Source organism: Sciurus vulgaris (assembly GCF_902686455.1).
Source record: "Sciurus vulgaris genome assembly, chromosome: 11".
Lineage (NCBI taxonomy): Eukaryota > Metazoa > Chordata > Mammalia > Rodentia > Sciuridae > Sciurus > Sciurus vulgaris.
The window spans coordinates 84,494,235-84,513,308 of NC_136472.1; the positions used below are offsets into that span (position 1 = coordinate 84,494,235).

Below are 19,074 nucleotides of genomic sequence, written 5' to 3' on the forward strand. Positions count from 1 at the left end.
CTGAGAGAAAACACATGTGGACAGCTGGCAGAACATTGCACAGAGCACAATACCATGTGGCTCCGCTACTTCTGTGCTTTAGGTAGTGACAGCTCTCCTTGGTGGGAAGGAGAGTCCCGGCTGCAGCTGTTATGTTGTTCTGTTGGAGTTATTAGTGGTGTACCCTTTTACTCGAGGTGTCCTGGTTGGGATGACAAATTATGTTGTTATTCTATTAATGAGCCCTGACACGCCATCTAACCCACTGCCCATAGGGCAGATATAACTTGTGATAAAATGACAACTGGGAGTCATAATCCTAAATTGGACAACTCAGGTAAGCATCAGAGGCAACTGAAAGCCACAGTCCGAAAGCAGGTACATTCTGTACATGGCAGAGACCACCATAGACATGTGTCACCTGAAGACAAGTCTAAGTGCCACTGGCCAGTGAGCAGGGCTTCACTTTCATAAATGGATGGAGAGAGTTGTGGTTCTTGGGCTTTAAAATACTGAATCCATTTCCTTTTCCTCAAGCTCCAATCTCCTCCTCTGGATATGTCTGCTAGATATTTCCTGCCTAGGAGTGAAATTACTTCCACTCAATGCTCAATCTTTTGTCTCTTGGATTTTTATTTTATTTTTATAAAAGCACTTGGATTAAAACACTATTTGACTCTAAAAGAAGAACCTTTCTATGGTTATGATGTAATCATTTGTTGCTACTCTCAGCTGAGCGTCTTAAAGAGGGGGACCATGTCTTGGGGCTATTATACCCCCATCACCCACCCAGTGCCTGGCTCACATTAGACACTAAACTCATGTGTTGAATGGGTGAATAATGGATATGAGTGATATTCATTCATGATATTAATTTCAAAGCCGCCCATACCCTGAGTAAATTTGTCAGACTGGAGTGGATTTGTGCCTCTCCTCCATGGTCCCTGTGGAGGAAGGAGCTAGATTCATTCAGAAGTTGTGCCTGGAAATGGGTGGCCTGGGATGGAGATGTCTTGATGACTTTGTAAAGATTTCCTCAGGCTTATTTCAGGGAGTTGGCCACCATTGCTTGGAAACCAAACTGTTAACTGTCCAAATGAGATCTTCTTAGGGAGAATCAATATTTATTTGCAGTATTTAAAAAGAAAAAAAAAAGGCTATGACAGGATTTTCTCATCTGTCCTGATGGTAAAGAGAAAGAAGAGGCATAAATGAGCGAGGGAAAGACGGAGGAGATATTTGAATGAAGAAAACAGGAAGGAGAGTTATTCATTTACACACAAATAATTCACATGTCTGGTTGGTTAATCTGGCTTAGAAAAGATCCTAGGATTCTGACATGGCTAGCATTCCTAGAGCTTGTGGAATAACATGAGAGTCAGGGCTAGGTTAAAACAGAAGCCACTTTAGGTATTTTGGGTAGGAAAATGTTTAATTCAGGGAATCAGAGATTCCTACAGTCACTAGAAGGTGGAGTCTACTGCTTTCAGGAAATCACCAAGTGCATACGCTTCAGGGAGTTGCAATTCCAAGATGAATAATTCTCAGCAGACTGCCAAGAGGTGCTAGGTGCTGCTGCTGCAGATTCAATATTTGGTAGCATCAAAAAGGGTGATTCTCAGGGTGATATTCCAAATACCTGCCTTCTGTCAACATCCATAGGCCAGCAAACAGCTGCCCCTGGGAATTAATGACTTTTCCTCCTCAGTCTTCCAAAGTTCACAAGAGGATTTTTTTGACAGAACCCAGAAAAGGTTTTTTGGAAAAGGAGTTCCAGGCAGTGAGGATCGGTGAATAGACTCTGTGAGGATCCTGCTGAACTGATCACTAATAATCCTGTTCATGGACTTATAGTCATTCATTCAGTGAACAGTTCATGAAGACCTACTATACACCAGGGTCTGCACTTGTACCAGTCTTGTTTCTCTAAGACTTTGGAACACAGGTCTTCATATTTTTTCTGTGTTCCAGGGTATGTAATTCAATTCCGGGAACACAAGCAGATGCACAATGATTGCATATTGACTTGGCTGATAAACATATCTTGCCTGCTATGTTAAATGGAAAACAGGGATGTGAGAAATGTAATTCAAATGTATCTCTGTGCGCACGCGTACATGCTTTCTGGATTCTGTCAAGAGCAGGCTCTTGAATGAGCTTTGGAAGACTGAGGAGAAAAAGTCATTGCTGTTTGCTGTCATATGGGCTGTTATGGTTTGGATGTGAGGTATCCTCCAAAAGCTCATGTGTGAGACAATGCAAGAAAGTTTGGAGGAGAAATGACTGGGTATGGCATTAACCTAATCAGCAAAGTAATCCCTGATGGGATTAACTGAGTGATAACTGTAGGCAGGTGGGGTGTGGCTGGAGAAAGTGGTTCACTGGGGGTGGGGCTATGAGGTAGATATTTTGTATCTGGAGAGTGAAGTGTCTCTCTCTGCTTTCTGATCACCATGTAAGCTGCTTCTCTCTATCACACTCTCCTACCATGATGTTCAGCCTCTCCTGGAACCCCTGGGGAATGGATCTGACTGTTTATGGATTGAGACCTCTGAAACCATTAGCTGATAGAATTGTGCTGGTTGGGTCCTTTAGTCACAGCAGTGAAAACGCTGACTAAAACAGAAATTGGTACTGAGACGTAGGGTCATTACAGTGACTAACCTGACCATGTGATTCATAAGTGGAGCATTTTGGAATTTGTGAGAGGAATTTTGAGTTGTTTAGTAGTGCAAGCTGGAAATGCTTTAGATTGTTCTAAGTGGAGCTTAATGGCTGATTCTGGTGGAAGCTCAGAAGATCAGAATATCAATAGAACCATGGACAGTGAAGACTGAGCTCAAAAGAGTTTAGAGGAAAAGAAAGATACTATTGGTATTTAGACTAGAGGCCATTCCTATTATGTTCTGGCTGAGAAGTTGTCTTACCTGTGTCCTGAGATTTGCTGTGAGGCTGATTTTAAAAGCAATGGGTTTCTTGATCTGGCAGAAGAAATTTCTAGGCAGCATAGCATTCAGGCGGGCACATGGATATTGCTGGAAGCTTTTAGCCAAATTTATTATAAGATTCAGGAGCAGAAAGCAGAGCAGAAATATTTGAAAAATTGAACTTGAAAGTTGGGAGTAAAACTCGGGTTAAGGAAGTTGCAGTTGTTAAAGACATTACTGCCATTAAAGAAATGCTAAAAACTTTGCCCAGAGACAATAAGAAAGATGACTTGAGGGTGTCTCAGGAGTTGGCAAGACCACACCCATCTCAGGTTCAAGGGAGTAAAAGTGAAAATTCTCTTGAGAAGAGACCAGTGGGGCATCCTTCTTGTACAAAGGGGCCTAGGAAGTTTTTTCAATGTGCTCAGCCACCCAGCCACTCAGAGGTTGCTGCAGCCAGGATCCCTGGAAGTTTGGCTACTACTCGAGATGGCAGCAGACCTTGGTGTCAAACACGTGTTGCTGGTTTGCAGGAATGCAGATGCTGGAGTTAAGGGGTCATGGAGGCTTCCACCAAAATTCCAAAGAAAGGCCTGGGAGGCCAGGCAAAGTGCAGCAGGGTTGGAGTCCCTGCAGATAGCCCCTGAGAAATCAAAGTGTGGAGATGAGGAGGAAGCTGAAACTCCAGTAGAGACCCCAAAGATTAAGAAGTGCCAGTAAAAGGGGACATTACCTAGGAAGGCTGCAGGAATTGAGCAAGACAAGCCAACAGAAAGGTCACTTGGGATGCAACCAACAAGGCCACAAGGGCAGAGCTACACAAGCCCTTTGGAGAGAACAACATGCCATGTGCTCCTGATGCTGAACACAGAACTACAGGACTTGTTTGGATACTTGTAAATTTCTTTTAATTTTACAGGAGCTCACAGTGTGAGATTGTCTTGAGAGAAGATTTTGGACTTGAACTTTGAGCAACCTCAGAACTGTTGAGACTATGGGAACTCTTGGGAATGAACTAACTGTAGTTTGCATTGTCAGATGAGTGTAAGCTTTTGAGGGCCAGGGGCAGAATGTTATGATTTGGATGTGAGGTATCCCCCAAAAGCTCATGTGTGAGATAATACAAGAAGGTTTGGAGGAGAAATGATTGGCTTATAACCTTAACCTAATCAATGAAGTAATCCCTGATGGGATTTATTGAGTGGTAACTGGAGGCAGGTAGGGTGTGGCTGGAGGAAGTGGTTCATTGGGGGTGTAGTTATGGGGTATATATTTTGTATCTGGAGACTGAAGTGTCTCTCTCTGCTTTCTGATTATAATATGAGCTACTTCCCTCTGCCACATTCTTCTGCCATGATGTCCTCCTTTACCTCAAGCCCTGAGGAATGGAGCCTGCTGTCTGTGGACTAAGACCTCTGAAACTGTGAGCCCCCAATAAACCTGTCCTCCTCTACAATTGTTCTGGTCAGGTTTTTTGGTCACAGCAGTGAAAAAGCTGACTAAATCATGGGCACTGGCAGAAGGCAGGTATTTGGAATGTTACCACGGTATAACTTAGAATTATAAAAGTCTAACATACTAACTAAACATATTTTGGAAAAAAAAAAAAAACGAATGAAAAGTTTAAAATCAGTTTTAGTGCATCTTTGTTTAGTAAAATAGCTCTTTGCCAACATTTTTGGTTTATGCTTTCATGTCATTTTTTTCCTATTTTTGCTTTTTAGATAGTATTAGTACTCAATAATGTCATGTTTTTTAATAGTATTATATTTGTAAAAATTTTAATAGCTGAGGAATGATCAATTGAGTGTATTCATGATTGCTTATTTAATCATTCTCCTAGTGTAGGATGTTTAGGCTGTTTGCAACATCAGGGAGTATCCTCTCCTTCATCCTTAGAAGTTATTTTGTAGGTTGGGTCCTAATGGAGTATGGCTTGCACCCTTCCTTTCTCCCTCTCCCAGCCCTTTGTAGGAGTAAGAGGGCTGGGAGGGGGTTGGTATGAGGGGCGACCATTAGTGCACAGTACAACTGCCTCTTTATTGGCTAGGCTGGACCTTTTGCCCCAGGGACCCTTGCCTTAGTACAAAGGAGGGAATCCAGGCTTGAGTGGCCAGGAGGAAACTGGCTTCCTGTCCTTGCTCTGCCACTTACCCGTTGTCAACTCTTTGACTCCCAGTTTTATCTCATTTGAGATAATGGCCAGTTATTCTGTGGATGCCTCCAACTCTGCTGTTTGTAGATTCATCCCATCCTTAACCTGCTCTCCTCTGGAGAACTATCATACCACTCTCCTCCAATCTGTGTGCCAGGCTGATTTCTCTGGGATGTTTTGTTGCTCAGCCCAGGATGGAGACCCATCCACAGCTCCCACCACTGCCCAGGCTGTCTCTTCCACTGCAAGCCCTTTCTTCCCAACTCTGAGATGATGCTTGTCTGTTCTCCTCCGAGTGCCTATTTGATTTTCCTTTCTTTAACTCATAATGTGGGTCATAACTCAAATGTTCCCTACTTGAAGAACTCTAAGCATGGCTGCAGCTGTTTGGTCTATTGGTCCCTGAGACCTTCACTGTGCTGCTTGTGCTCTTTGCCCTTGTGAACTCCTTGAGGTTCACATCAGTCTCTCCCATCTATGGGAGGTGCCTGGCACATGGTGTGTGTTCCTTGACTGTTGAAAGGAATAAAAGAACACTGCCTAGGGCAAGCTTGCTGTTTACTGATGAGTCTGGAGCTGGCAATATAAGCACAAGCCCCCTTTCTCAACTGAAAAACAGGAAAGTGATTTGTGGAGGTTTCCTTTCTTTTCCTTGTCAGAGCAGGATGCATATTTTTAGTGCAAAGTTCCAAGCTGCAGGGTTTTACCTTATCAGCGATATATCCTTTTCCAGCATCTCTTTAAATGCTAATTAGAGTCTCTCCCTACGGATATCTGGCAGAATGATTCAGCTTCACTCTGAATAATCTTTATCCTCTTTGTGCAGAGAGATGCAGGTATGGTGTGAGGGTGTTGCCTCCATGCCTTTGAAGTTCTCTCATCTGCACTCAAGATTTGTCTCATTTCAATCCCCAGACTACTGACTTTGCCGCTCACTCTCTTGTTTTGAGAAAAGGCTGTTCACAGTGTACCTCCCTATGTGGAAGTGGAGGTGGAAATAAAAGTGAATAGTATTAACATGTTTAATCTTTGGGGGAATTTTTACAAGAAGATTTTCTCATACCCATTTAAAGAGATGAGGAAGATGAGACCCAGAGAATTTTATTCACTTCCCCAAAATTCACAAAGACTAAATGACAAGAGTGGTATTAAAATATGAGCATAGGTCCAAATTCCCTAATTTGTCTAGAGTACCACCCAGATAAGAAAATTGGCAACTAACCTCTGTTGAGGACTTCTCATGCCAGGTTTGTGCTAAATAATGCATTACACGTATTAACTCGTTTACTTTAAAATAACCCTATGAGGCAGGTGTAAATGTCCTTCCTTTTTTTTTTTTTTTTTTTTCACTAAAATATTGAAACTGGGGCATAGCTAGTGCAAGGTCACAGAGCTACTACATGGTTTTGCTTAGTGTCTGGCCCATCTCTGCCCATACCTCTTCCTTCTCTTTCTGGGGTCTCTTCATTCACAGAAAGGCAAGAGCTGTGTTCAAGTCACCATGGTGGTGTAAGTGTGTGCCCCAGGAGACTGATTCCAGACAACTTGTAGCTGGTCTCCTAAGTCCTTGCAAAGGAAACCTTGTTGACACCGGGTCTCACAGTCTGGAAATATCAGAGCCATAGGACTCTGCTCTGATGAAGGCACCCATTTACTCCCTAGTAGCTTCTGAAGCTCTAGTTCAATAGATGACCTCCCTCCTCCCTCCCTCATCTCCCCCACCTCCCTCTGCCCCCGCCCCCCACACCCAGGCCTTAGCCTGACCCCCAGGTTAAAATTTTCAAAAGATGCCAATACTTGAATGAAAGTTTCCTTTGTGTGGAATGCACCTGAGTGTCCTGGTGTCCTGGAGTACCTTTAGATTGTTCTCCTACATTACCGCAATGCATCCTAATGAGCTTCCCAGAAAGCATTCCTGCCTCCCTTCGGTCTGATCATCACACAGAAGCCAGGATGATCATTGAAAACTGCAGAGTTCATGATGTCATCCATTCCCTGAAACTGCTTTCATGGTTTCCCATTGCTCTCAGGATAATGGCCCTAATCCCCAGCTTCACTGCTGCAAGGCATGTCTGTCTGCCCTCACTCCATGCATCACCCACACTGATCTTTTGGTTTCCATATGTGATCTTTTTCACTGCAGAACCTTTTGCTGATGGTATTCCTTTACTCTCAAATTCTCTATGCCATGCTAGGCCAATTTCTCTTCATCTTTTAAATCTTGGCTTAAATGTCTCTTTCTGAAAGAAACGTCCCTAACTCCTGCAGAGTTAAATCCATTTATCTGTGGCTCCTTGTACTTTTCCTTCATGATATTTACTGTAATTCATCATCACATACTTATTGGTGTACACGGTGTTTCCATCTTGCTCCAATGTCGGAATGTAGACTCCCTCATGGGGCAGGAGCCTGCTTGTTCTGAACTCTCAGGCCCAGTGGTATTTGCTATGTTTGAATATTCCCTCCAAAACTCAGGTTTAATTGTGACTGTGATGGTATTAGGAGGTGAATAGATCATGAATAAGTTAAAGGTATTATCGAGGAAATAGGCTATTTCTTGCAGGAGTGACTTTTTTTTTTTTTTTGATAAAAATGAGTTATTTTTCTTGCTTATTTCAGTATTTTATTTTTGGTGGTACTGTTGATTGAACCCAGAGACTCACACAAGTGTTCTACCACTGAGCTATATCCCCACTCCGTTTAATAATTTTATTTGGAGGCAGGGTCTCCCTAAATTGCCCTGGCTGACCTTGGGTTGGTGATCCTCCTGCCTTAGTCTCCTGAGTAGGTGGGGTTACAGGTAAGCATGATCACACCAGCTCCTCAGCTTCCTCTCACTCTCATGCTGTTACTTTCCACCGTAATGATGAAGTTCCTTACCTGATGGTGGCACTTTAGTATGGACTTCCCAGCCTCCAGAACTGTGATCTAAGTAAATGCCAATTGCACACACATTCCCCAGACTCTGGTATTCTGTTGCAACAACACAAAACAGACTAAGATGGTGCCATATGAATAGTGGGCCTTTGACTGACTAAAAGTTGAATGTTAACCTTTGGGCAATTCATGATTTAGAAGCTATTTCCTGCAGACACCTGAAATTTCAAGCTTAATTTTTCAGAGTTGTTTTTGAAAACCTTCCCTCATCCTAATGAAGTTGTCCTTGTACTCTGAACATCAAAGGCTGTGGGAAACTGGAAAGAATTTCTTCTTGTAATTGAATTATGGCCTAATGAAGTAAGCGACATGTTGATCTGTCTCATGCTCATGTATCTGGGACTATGTGTTGTTTATTGATTTCTGATGCAAATCCATTAAAATCCTATGGAGAACATTTTCCTCCTTAGAGCGGATGTAAGAGAAATGCTTGGAGAACATGGGAGACAGTTGGGCTCTTGCAGAGGGGGAAGGGTGAAAGGGGAGGGAAACTGCAGTTCCTGCAGCTCTGCTTTTTCCATATCATAACTGATGGAGAGACAGATGAGTAAGATGTCGGTTTTGAAACCTTAATCAACTTGGATTATGGAACTGAACCTTACAATACATTGTGACTCCTCTTAGCCCTTAGGAGGGACAAATAACAAAGAAAATAATCAGTGTCACAGAGCTATCTTGTGGTTCATACAGCACCTATGCAGTTTTCTGCCCCAACTATAGCATCAGGCACAGAGAACTAATGTTGACAACAGGGACCTAGAAGCCTCACCATCCTCAGACACCAGGGAATGGCTTGTTGGATGCAAGATGCTCTATTGAGGAAGGAAAGCAAATCTGCATCAAGATACATTAAAATAGTACCTTTTTTTCTTGATAATTTCTATCAGTTTCTATATGTGTTTCTTGAATGAAGTATATACAAAGGAGAGCCGACGGTGTCTGTCCTTGAGGCCTGCATCCAGTGAGTGGAGTAAAGAGTGCCTTGGACTAGGCATAATTTTGGGTCTGGAGGTACTATAATAACATATGCCCCACCTGATACTACATATGGGTGTCTCTTTTATGCTAATTGGTCTTAAATGGGCATTCCCTGAAAGTAAAACCTGTTTAGTCTATAGGAAAAAGTCCCATAATTAGTGTGAGAACTCATTGAAGGTATTCTCATGGCCAGTCACTCATGGGGGAACATGACAGGAAAGTGGACCTTGGAAGGCTTTAGGTAGGAGGGATAGAGAATTTCCAGCCCCCTCAGGGCCTCTTCCACTTCTACTTTTAAGGTGTTAAGTTGTTTAACTCACATGTGAATACTGACCGTGTGTCAGGCATTCCTAGTATAGTATTTCCTTTAATACTCCCAGTCATAAAATGAAAGGAGTTATTACCTTCATTTTATATAATGATAAACAGACACTGGGAGATTAGGCTTTAGTAGCTGGCATGGGATAGTCATAGAGTTCAAAGAAGATCTGTCTTTTTTTTTTTTTTTTTTGGTACCAGAAATTAAACTCAGGGATATTTACTACTGAGTAATATCCCCAACTCTTTTTATTTTTTATTTTGAGGCAGGATCTTGCTAAGTCGTTCAGGCTTGCTTTGGATTTGCGATCCTCCTGCTTTAGCCTCCAGAGTCACTGGAATTACAGGTGTGTGCCACCACGCCCGGCAAGGCAGGTCTGCTTTAATGCATAGCCTACACTGTAATCTATTCTGATGGGGAGTGAGACACAGTGATGTGCCGGTCACTGTTGAACAACTAGCTCTCGGAAAACAAATACATAAATAATGACTCAATTTTTGTTGGTTTCTATGGGGGCAAATACTTCCACATGACTAATTTCAAGCTACCAACATGAAGATACTGTTCGGGGAGCTGGGGAGAGTCATGCAGTTCGCAGCTGGCACGAGTTGGCTCCAGCACCATCTGGATCGAAGTCACCCACACCATAGAAACAAGCTAGGAGCTTCGATGGGGTGGAGACCATGAGCTCTGGAGAATACAGGCTGTTATTGAGCTGGGTGAAACCTTAACGTTAGGTCACTTATTTAATTACATGTTGTGCTCTCTCTCTTTTTTTTAGAAGCCTTTCCTGAAACCTGAATGAAAGTCTCTCCTTGCTCAGCGCTGCCACAAGGGACCCAGGAAAGAGAGAAAGCCTCCCCGTGCCCACCACCACCCATCCATGGCAGTGGCAGATTTGATGAATGAAATATTCTCAAGGACACAGGGATCTTGGAAATCAGGGTTGCTCCTCTCTGAAGTCTTTTTCTATTATCTATCTCTGGCAATTTTCCCCTATAGAAACTTAGATGTTCTCTGAGATAATTGAGGCCTATGTCCCTCTTTTCCCTATGACCACCTCTTTATCTTCAACCCCAAGATCATCATCACCTGTGTTTTTCCATTACTGTAAGTTTTCCCTACATGTATGATTCTGCCTGTAAGGGAATCACCTAGGGTGCTTGAGGGAAATAAAGATTTCAGGTCCAGGAGTAAAAATTTATCCAATTTTTCAGTTAATGATTAGACTCAATGTTTTTTTGTTTGTTTTTGTCCTGGGGATTTAACTCAGTGGCACTTTACCACTGAGCTAAGTCCCCAGCCCTTTTGTTTTTTATTTTGAGACAGGGTCTCACTAAGTTGCTTATGGTCTCATCAAGTTGCTGAAGTAGGCCTCAAACTTGTGATCCTCCTACCTCAGCCTCCAGAGTCACTGGGATTAGAGGTGTGAGCCACCATACCCTATCTTAAGCTCAGTGTTCCAGAGTCATTTTTCTAAGTTGTATTTTCTAAAATGTCTCTGGTACAACTAGAGGTTATAGGATACTAATCGTCATGATGTAGAAGGACTACGAAAGAGGGGTCTATGGCAGGGGGGGAGTAAAGAACAAAAAACTGAGCAGTGGCTCATTTCTGTGTGGCCCTTGAGCTGAGAATGGTTTTTACAGTTTTAAAAGATCGTACAAAACATAGAGCAGAATGTGCAACAGAGCTGGTATGTAACCAACGAGCCTAAAATACTTACCATCTCAGCCCCTACAGAAAAAGTTTGTTGTTCTCTGCTCTGTGGTCAAATGAATTTTGGAAAGTATTGAAAAAGACTAAACACTTCTGGAGGTGGTGTTCCATAATCTAAATGCCTGCATGTTCAATTACGGAAATCAATTAAGCAGTACCATTTTGTACATCATACTTCAACCAGGAGTCTGAAAAATATTAAACAAGTTTCCTGACTGCCAGAAGCTTGGGCACATTTAATATGCCATTGTGCCCTGAGAATCTTTATGAGGGTATACAGCATTTCCCAATGTTGCTCGAACACAGAATTCCCCCTTTATTTTTTTATAGAGCATATTTTGGGACTGTTGTTTTGAGGAATAGGCCCTGAGAAGTTTTTCTAAACAATTCCAATTCAGATTTGGCAGTCAGTTTCCCTTGACTCATTCATTGTAATGTATCCCTTTATCTTGGTCAGGAATGCCATTCTTTTCCTCTTATACCCCAGGTGTTCGATCCTTTCTCTTAGGCTTTCTGTTCAAGTCTTCTCCCTTTCACAATCTCCCTGCTGTGCCCAGTATCAATCAGTCCCCTGACAGCTCCTAGAGCATTCAGTGTTTGTCCACTGAAATCTCTATTTCTGAAACTTTTAAGAAATGAAGGGTTCCAGAAAACAATATTTTTCTGGCTGAATGTAGAATTACCCTTTTTGACATGAAAACATTGTTTAGACTAATATTTTTGCAGTTTCTTAAAATTTTTTTCCTTTGTTCTAATTAGTTGTACATGACAGTAGAATGCATGTATACATTTTGATAGATCTTACATAAATGGAGTGTAATCTGTCATTTTTCTGATTATACGTATTGTCGGATCACATTGGTCATGCCATTAGACTAATATTTTTGGATATAAACCATTTGAAATATGCTGAATATTTCACTGACTAATTGAAAAGAGAAGTTTGAAAATAATTTAACCATATTTTCATAACATGCCATAGAGAGAAAGAAGGTCATTTAATGGAAAGATGAGAAAAATGGTTTCTGGCTCAGTTCTACCACTAATGGAGAGGGAAGCCTGAGAATTCATTTTTCCACCCTGGCCTCCAGTGAAATGAGATTATTGACCTAGATGTTCCTCAGGGTTCCTCACGGCTCTAACATTTTGTGATGTTCTGCGATTGCAGAATTCCAGGGAAGGGAGTGAAATGAGGCAAGTCCAGTCAAGATTATATTACATTTGCATCTGGTGATTAATCAGTGGCTGCACATATCAGTTAACATTGCTAAATCATGATTACAGCACAGACTTTAAAAACACTCTAATTGATATGAATTCTATTTGGTGGACAAAACTCTTTTATTTTCACACAGTGAAAGATTAAGAATCAAAGATTTTCTTAATCCTGTTAAGAGTTATTTTCTTCTTCATGAGTGAGTCTGGCAAACCTTTGATCATGGACTTGGACAGAATGTTGGTATTTTTAAAGTCTTGTAGAAAGCCCCAGCTGTCTGAGGTACTCTGCCCCAGAGGTCTCACAAATCTGATTTGATCACTCTTAATTTATTTCCTAGGTAAAGCTATTAACTGTGGGAGTGAAATGAGTTGCTTTTTATTTCGTAGGAAGGCCGTGAACTTGAACTTGGTGAATTTCTATTAATGAATTGATGCCTTTGGTATGCAAACTTCAGCTAGGCTCCCTCTGGGCCTCTGAATCCTACTGTCAGCTCTCACTATCTTTCTACTCAATTTCCAGTAGAGGCTGCTCTGTCCTGCCCAGCTGTAGCCCATCCATCCTCAGCTCAGAAAGGGTCCATTCTTTTATTCCCCATCTTAAAGCTTCTGAAGCACTCAATGGCTTTTTCCCTCCTTTATCTATTCATCTAAAATAGCTCAAATGTTTAGTCAGGTACCATGAACCAGGCACAGTCATACTCCTTAAGGTGTTCCCCCCTTGGTGGGGAGTCAGAAGTGTGGAGGACATCAATAAATGTGCACTTTACCAAATCTGTAAGTACTGAAAGAAGATTTGCTTTGCTCAAAAAGGAGACTCAGGAAAATTTTCCAATGAAGGTGATCTGTGAGTTGTATCTGAAAGGGTGAGTCTGATTTCACTGAAGACAACTGGGGGACTGACACTCCAGGAGAGGGGACCATGTGTGGGAAAGATGAAGGTGTGAGAAAGTATCCTGGTCAGAAAGAGTGGGAAGGAGGAGGCTGTGCCAGGCAGCCAGACAGCAGGACAGCCTTAGTGAGGAGCTGATAAAGCTGATAGGGGCTCTGCCAGCAAGGAAGATGTGTCTTCTCCACCCTGGGGGCCTGGCTCCATTCCTCTGGCCTGTTCCTTTGACTGTGTCTCCTTTGAGTTCTCTTTCCTTATTTACTCTTTCGGTCCACAGATAGGCTCAAATCTTACCTTTCTTCAAAATACACACACACAGTACTTTCACTTCATTCTGCTTTAAACTTGTACCTCATAGTCCTCTGTATTGTGTCTTTGTATCTGGTTTCAAAAACACTTGAAAAAGCAACTTTATCTCACTTTTTTTTTTAATTTTCCACCTCCTGTTCGTTCTATCCCATTGTAATCTGACTTAAGAAAAATACAAACAATAACAATCATGAGAAGGGATATGTTTGGGTACCTCATCTGTTGTGGTCTGAATGTTCGTGTCTCTCTGAAATTTGTATTTTGAAACCTAATTTCCAATGTGGAGGTATTTGAAGGTGAGGTATTTGGGATTTGTGTTGTTATGAAAGAGATCCAGAGAGCTCCCTTATCCCTTCCACCTTGTGAGAAGAAGACTGTCTATGAACCAGAAAAGAGATTTTCATCAGTCACTGTGTCTGCCAGCATCTTGATCTTAGATTTCCCAGACTCCAGAACTGTGAGAAATTAATTTCTGTTGCTCTAAGTCACCCTGTCCATAGTACACTGTACAACAGCCTGAATGGACTAAGGCTCCATGCAGTTCTAAACTTTAATTTAAAATGTATGAGTCAACATTTTTTTAATCTGCCCCACTGTGAATTTTAAAGAAAGCCAATTTCTCTTCTTCCCTATTTATTTGCAGCTCATGTAGGTTTAGATTCTCCCTGAATATATTTCAATTTACTTAAAATGATCTGTCTTCTCTTCCCTGCATAATTAATGTTGGCCAATGGGTGCTTTAATTCCAAGGCCATGGTGGGAAGTCAGCAAAGACCACAGGGATGCCTATTTAATACAAAGGCTGAAGCAGAAATCCATTTCCTATAGCCTCGCTCACAGAAATAACGTGCAGTATGGGAAAACGAAAGAAAAAAATGGGAAGGAGAAAAAGACAGAAATGATTTGCACTGTCAGGAAAAAAGGCTGTCAGGGCTGTGAGTGCCATCTTTGCAGAGGCCAGGCTATCATTCCAGCTGTTTACAAACCTTTCACAGGTTTTACTGTGTCTAGGAACTGGGTTTACTAAAATATGAGCAACATTTCCTGAATTCATGGGTTTACAGTCTGAAGAGTCAGACCAAAATGTCAGAGATTGCAATTTAGCAGTTTGTGTGGGGCTGGGAGGAAGGAGTACAGAGATCACCAGGTGAAAAGATCATGTGTGGTAGGCGTGGATCCTGAGCTGTGTCTTGAAGGACAAATAGCAGTCAGCTAAAGGAGGAAGGCTATCTAGGAAGTGAAAGCAGAGTGCTAAATGCACACAGGAGAGAGGAGAAAGTAGTATGCTTAGGGAACTGCAACTGGTTTATTGCTTGTTATGGTGAAGTTTAGGGTGGAGAAATGGCCAGAGGACCTTTGAGGATCATGTACAAGACATTGGATTTTTATCCTTTAGTAATAGGAGTCACTGAGGAGTGTTAATCTGGGTAATAATATGATTAGAAATGTGTTATAACTGATCACCATGGACCATCCTTTCCCTACCTTACTAGGATACCGCTCCCTAATCTTTATATTCAGATTCTTGTTCTTTGTTAAACAGGATATGGTTGTTTATTCTTCTCTTGTCTCCAACACCACCTAAACTCGCCACTTTTCTTGTTCAATGACTAGCTCTGCCATTCCTCCTCCTCTAGATTAGACCCTTTTTCTCATTCCCACAACTAATTTTTCAATTCCAATTCTATTATGCATCACATTCATTTCCTTGTATCTCCATAATAGACCTCCTAGTTTTGTCTAAGCTATCACCATTTTTTTTTTTTTCATTAATGCACATCCATTAAACTGATCACTTTGCCTTGGATACTCTACCAGCGTGGGTCCATGACCTGGTTTCTGATGATTTTATATCCCTGGTAAAATCATGACTCTAAGAAGTAGATTGCCACAGTCCCTGCTGAGTGGGCAGACAGAAATCATGAGCCCAGCATGTGGAGAATATCAGATCCTCCTGTCTTCCTGGAAATTGGAAATGGACCTTAGAACCATGATCCAGCCTCTGTGACTATCTTAACTGAGCAATGAGGGGGGAGAAAAGGATCTTGTGGACATGTTTAGCATATTTACAGGTGTAATGAGAAATTTTTCTACAGAGGATGAGAGACCATGTAGTCCCAAAGAGAGGGAGACAGAGGGGAAACAGTGGTATTAGAGTTGGTCCATGGCCTGGTTTGGAGGGCGTGTGTTCAGCTCTGTCCATAGGCCTTCCTGAGACCTGTGTGAACTCCTTGCCTTTGAGTTCATGTTGAAACTTCTCTTTTAAAAACAAATAAACAAAACTCAACACCCTTTGTTTAAAGTTTCTCCAGTGAGTTCAGTTCTTTACACCCAAAGACTCTTAAATGGAAGATTGATGGAAACCAGTCATGTTCAGGCCTCTCTGACCCTAGAATCTCTAGTTTCCCAGCCTCACTGTCCTGTGTAACATAGCTGAGATTCAAGAGTTGCCTGACTTGAAGCAGAATATGGCACACTCCACTGAACTCCACCTCCCCTTCAGGATCATGACTTAGACCTGAATCTCATGACTCTGAGCAGGCTTATATTGTGCCCAGGGCTCTTTTTCATCATAAATGATTAGCCATCACTGCCCTACAGAGCTGTGGAAGAAGTCAAAGATTTTGAATATTTCTATGGAAGTCACCATTTCACAAAACCTTGGACATTCATTCATTCATTCATTCATTCAAGGTTAATCTAATGTCTGCAATTCCTGACCTTGAAGGACTCTTATGCTTTTAGGGTATAGATAAAAGTTTTTTTTTTTTTTTTAAGTATCATTTTGTTGGTGATACATCTGAGGCCTAAAATAGAGAATGTGATTTAATCAAAGATTTAATGTTAAAAAAACATTCAATGTTAAAATCTCTGTTCTTTCCATGCTGAATATATATATCTTGCTTGAACACTAAATGATTCTGAATCTTTGTCCCAATTGTAATTGACAGTGGTGTAAAATTAGAGGTTGCGTTATTAACTTCTAAGAGAATACAGAATCCAGTCATCTTGGAAATTACATAAGCATTAAGATTGCCATCCATGAGGCCTACTTTTGGGAATAACCAATTGAATTCTACAAGGTCATTCTGCTTAGAGAAAATTAAACAAACAACAAGCAAAGAAAGTAAAATACTTCCCAAAATGCCTAATCAGTTGATTTCCCACCAGTGGAAAGTAGTAACTGGGTCAACAACAATATGTTATTAATCTTAAGGAGACCACATGAGACATTTTACTTGGTGTACTGAACTTGTCACTGCTTGTAAAATCTGAATAAAGTATATTGCAAAATGGAAGCAAAGTGTCAGCGAGAGAGAATGAATGAGAGCTACTAAAGGAATGGTTTCAAGTCCTGACCCATCCAAGCTAGATAGTGAGGTGATGAGGGTGGGGAGGACAGGAAGAAAGGAGGCATATTGAAGGTGTGTCAGCTTTGCTGAGAAGTCAAGATGAAGCTGGTAGCAGGGCTCTCTATGAATTAGGAATTAGGCTGTCTTGAGAAGACCAGTGTAAGTGGGGAAATTAAATTAGCGCTGAGAGGAGACAAAGTCAAGATGGAAAGAACAACTGGATGTGTCAGACTTGAAGAAGTCAGCAAGCAGGTGTTTACAGTGTAGGAAAGGGAACAATAAAGTTAGTGATATCAAAAACTGTGCAGAGAATTACTCAAGGCTGAGTCTGGGAGCACAGTATGCATTGTGTGGGTGGGACTTAAAGAAACCCCCCTGGGATGGACAACAGGAAGGAAAACAAGAAACATTTGGAACTAAAGACTCAGAGCTTGAGATTTTATTTCTGAATGTATGTATGCAAGATGTATAAGAATTCTATTTTGTCTATATTATTTGCATTATTTAGAGTACGTTTGAAATTTTTCATATTAAATTTTAATTTGATTTAGATTTCAATGGATTAACAAACTGAACGTATGCCTGGTCCCCTTATTCTGAAAAATCCAATAAGCATAGAGTTAACCTAAAATTTCTCTGAATAGCACAGGTAAATCTAGGTTGGCCAAAATCCCAAAGCGATAATGTTCTAACCACAGTATCTGGAGTTTCTGTTTTGCTTTATTTACTTACATATGTGTGTGTGTGTGTGTGTGTGTGTGTGTGTGTGTGTGTGTGTGTGTGTATTTATTTATTCTACCAGCCACTGTATTCACTGTGCTCTGTGGGCTGCTTCATTTAATCTTGAATTCTATGGTATAGCTGGGTGTGGTGGTGCATGCCTGAAATTCCAGCAGCTTGGCAGGCTGAGGCAGGAGGATCACAAGTTCAAAGCCAGCCTCAGCTAACTTAGTGAGGTCCTAAGCAACTCAGTGAGATGCTGTCTCTAAATAAAATATAAAAATGGCTGGAGATATGGTTCAGTGGTTAAGCAGCCCTGGGTACTTAACCCCGTACTGAAATCAATCAATCTATGGTGATTGGATTTATTCAGAATATGAGAAACTGGGATGTATTAGTTTGTTGATAAATTTGATTTTAAATTAAAATTTTTAATTTAATGTGAAAAATCTCAAACTTATGCTGAACTTAGAGGAAGTAGTACAATGAAACCTCTATTCCCATGACAATGCCTAAGTTAGTTCACCACTGCCCTATTTAATTTACATCCTTTCTCATTTTCTTCCACTGTGCAATTGGATTTTGTAGTGTGTCCCAGATATTATACCAAGAATTTGAAAGATAGCCTGAAATGAATTGAATAATATTAAATATCCAGTTAGGGTCTAAATCTGTCCCTCTCTGTGTTTCTCTTTCCTTCTGTCTGTCTCTCTCTCTCTCTCATACACAGATTTTGAACCATCATCTAAAGAAGGCTTATATATTGCATTTGACTGGCATCTTTCAAGAATCTTTTCACCTATCTTCTCCTTTGTATTTTTTCTTTAATATTTATTTATTCAAGAAGCTGAGTCATTTGTCTTACAGTTTCCCATGCTCCAGGTTTCGCAGGTTGCATCCTCCTGGTATCATGAGGCATGTTCCTCTATCTCCTCCATTTGCATTTAAACAGTAGTTATAGCAAAACCTTGAAATAATTCAAATTCATAATTTTTTAAGTAGAATTATTTCATAGATGGTATTGTGTATTTTCATCAGGAAGTAATATTTGGTTTCTCTTTTGTTGATGTTAACAAATTAATACATAGTTTACTCAGTTTGCCAAAGCAGAATACCATAGGGGGTGACTTAAAGTACAGAAATATAACCCTTTATTTTCCTCTTGGAGCCATGGCTCAGTGTTTCCTAATTCAGTCGGGTCTGAATTATTTGTGGTGGCAAGACAACCGCTATAAATGGTGAGAATAATGGAATCTACTACATGTGTATGTACGTGCATGTGTACACTCAGCACTCTCCTCTTTTAGATAAACAGTAGCATTATAAACATATTCTTTAATGCCTTGATTATATTTTATGTAATATTAAATCCAAGAAATCATTCCATGGCAGTACATAGAAACATTCTTATCCTTTTTTTTTTTTTATTTTATTGTAAACAAATGGGATACATGTTGCCTCTCTGTTTTTACATGGCGCAAAGGCATACCATTTGTGTAATCATAAATCCACATACAGTAATGTTGTTTGATTCATTCTGTTATTTTTTCCCTTCCCCCCACCCCTCCCACCCC

The 19,074-nt window shown here is 40.9% G+C and overlaps 1 pseudogene across 1 annotated transcript in view; it reads left to right on the forward strand.

Moving 5' to 3' along the window:
* Positions 1 to 276: 276 nt before the first annotated feature.
* Positions 277 to 19,074, forward strand: part of LOC306639887 (afadin- and alpha-actinin-binding protein-like) — a 182,442-nt pseudogene continuing 163,644 nt past the window's right edge. The window contains exon 1 of the transcript in view: positions 277 to 316. The product of the transcript in view is annotated as an afadin- and alpha-actinin-binding protein-like (transcript). The remainder of the gene's footprint in view (positions 317 to 19,074) is intronic.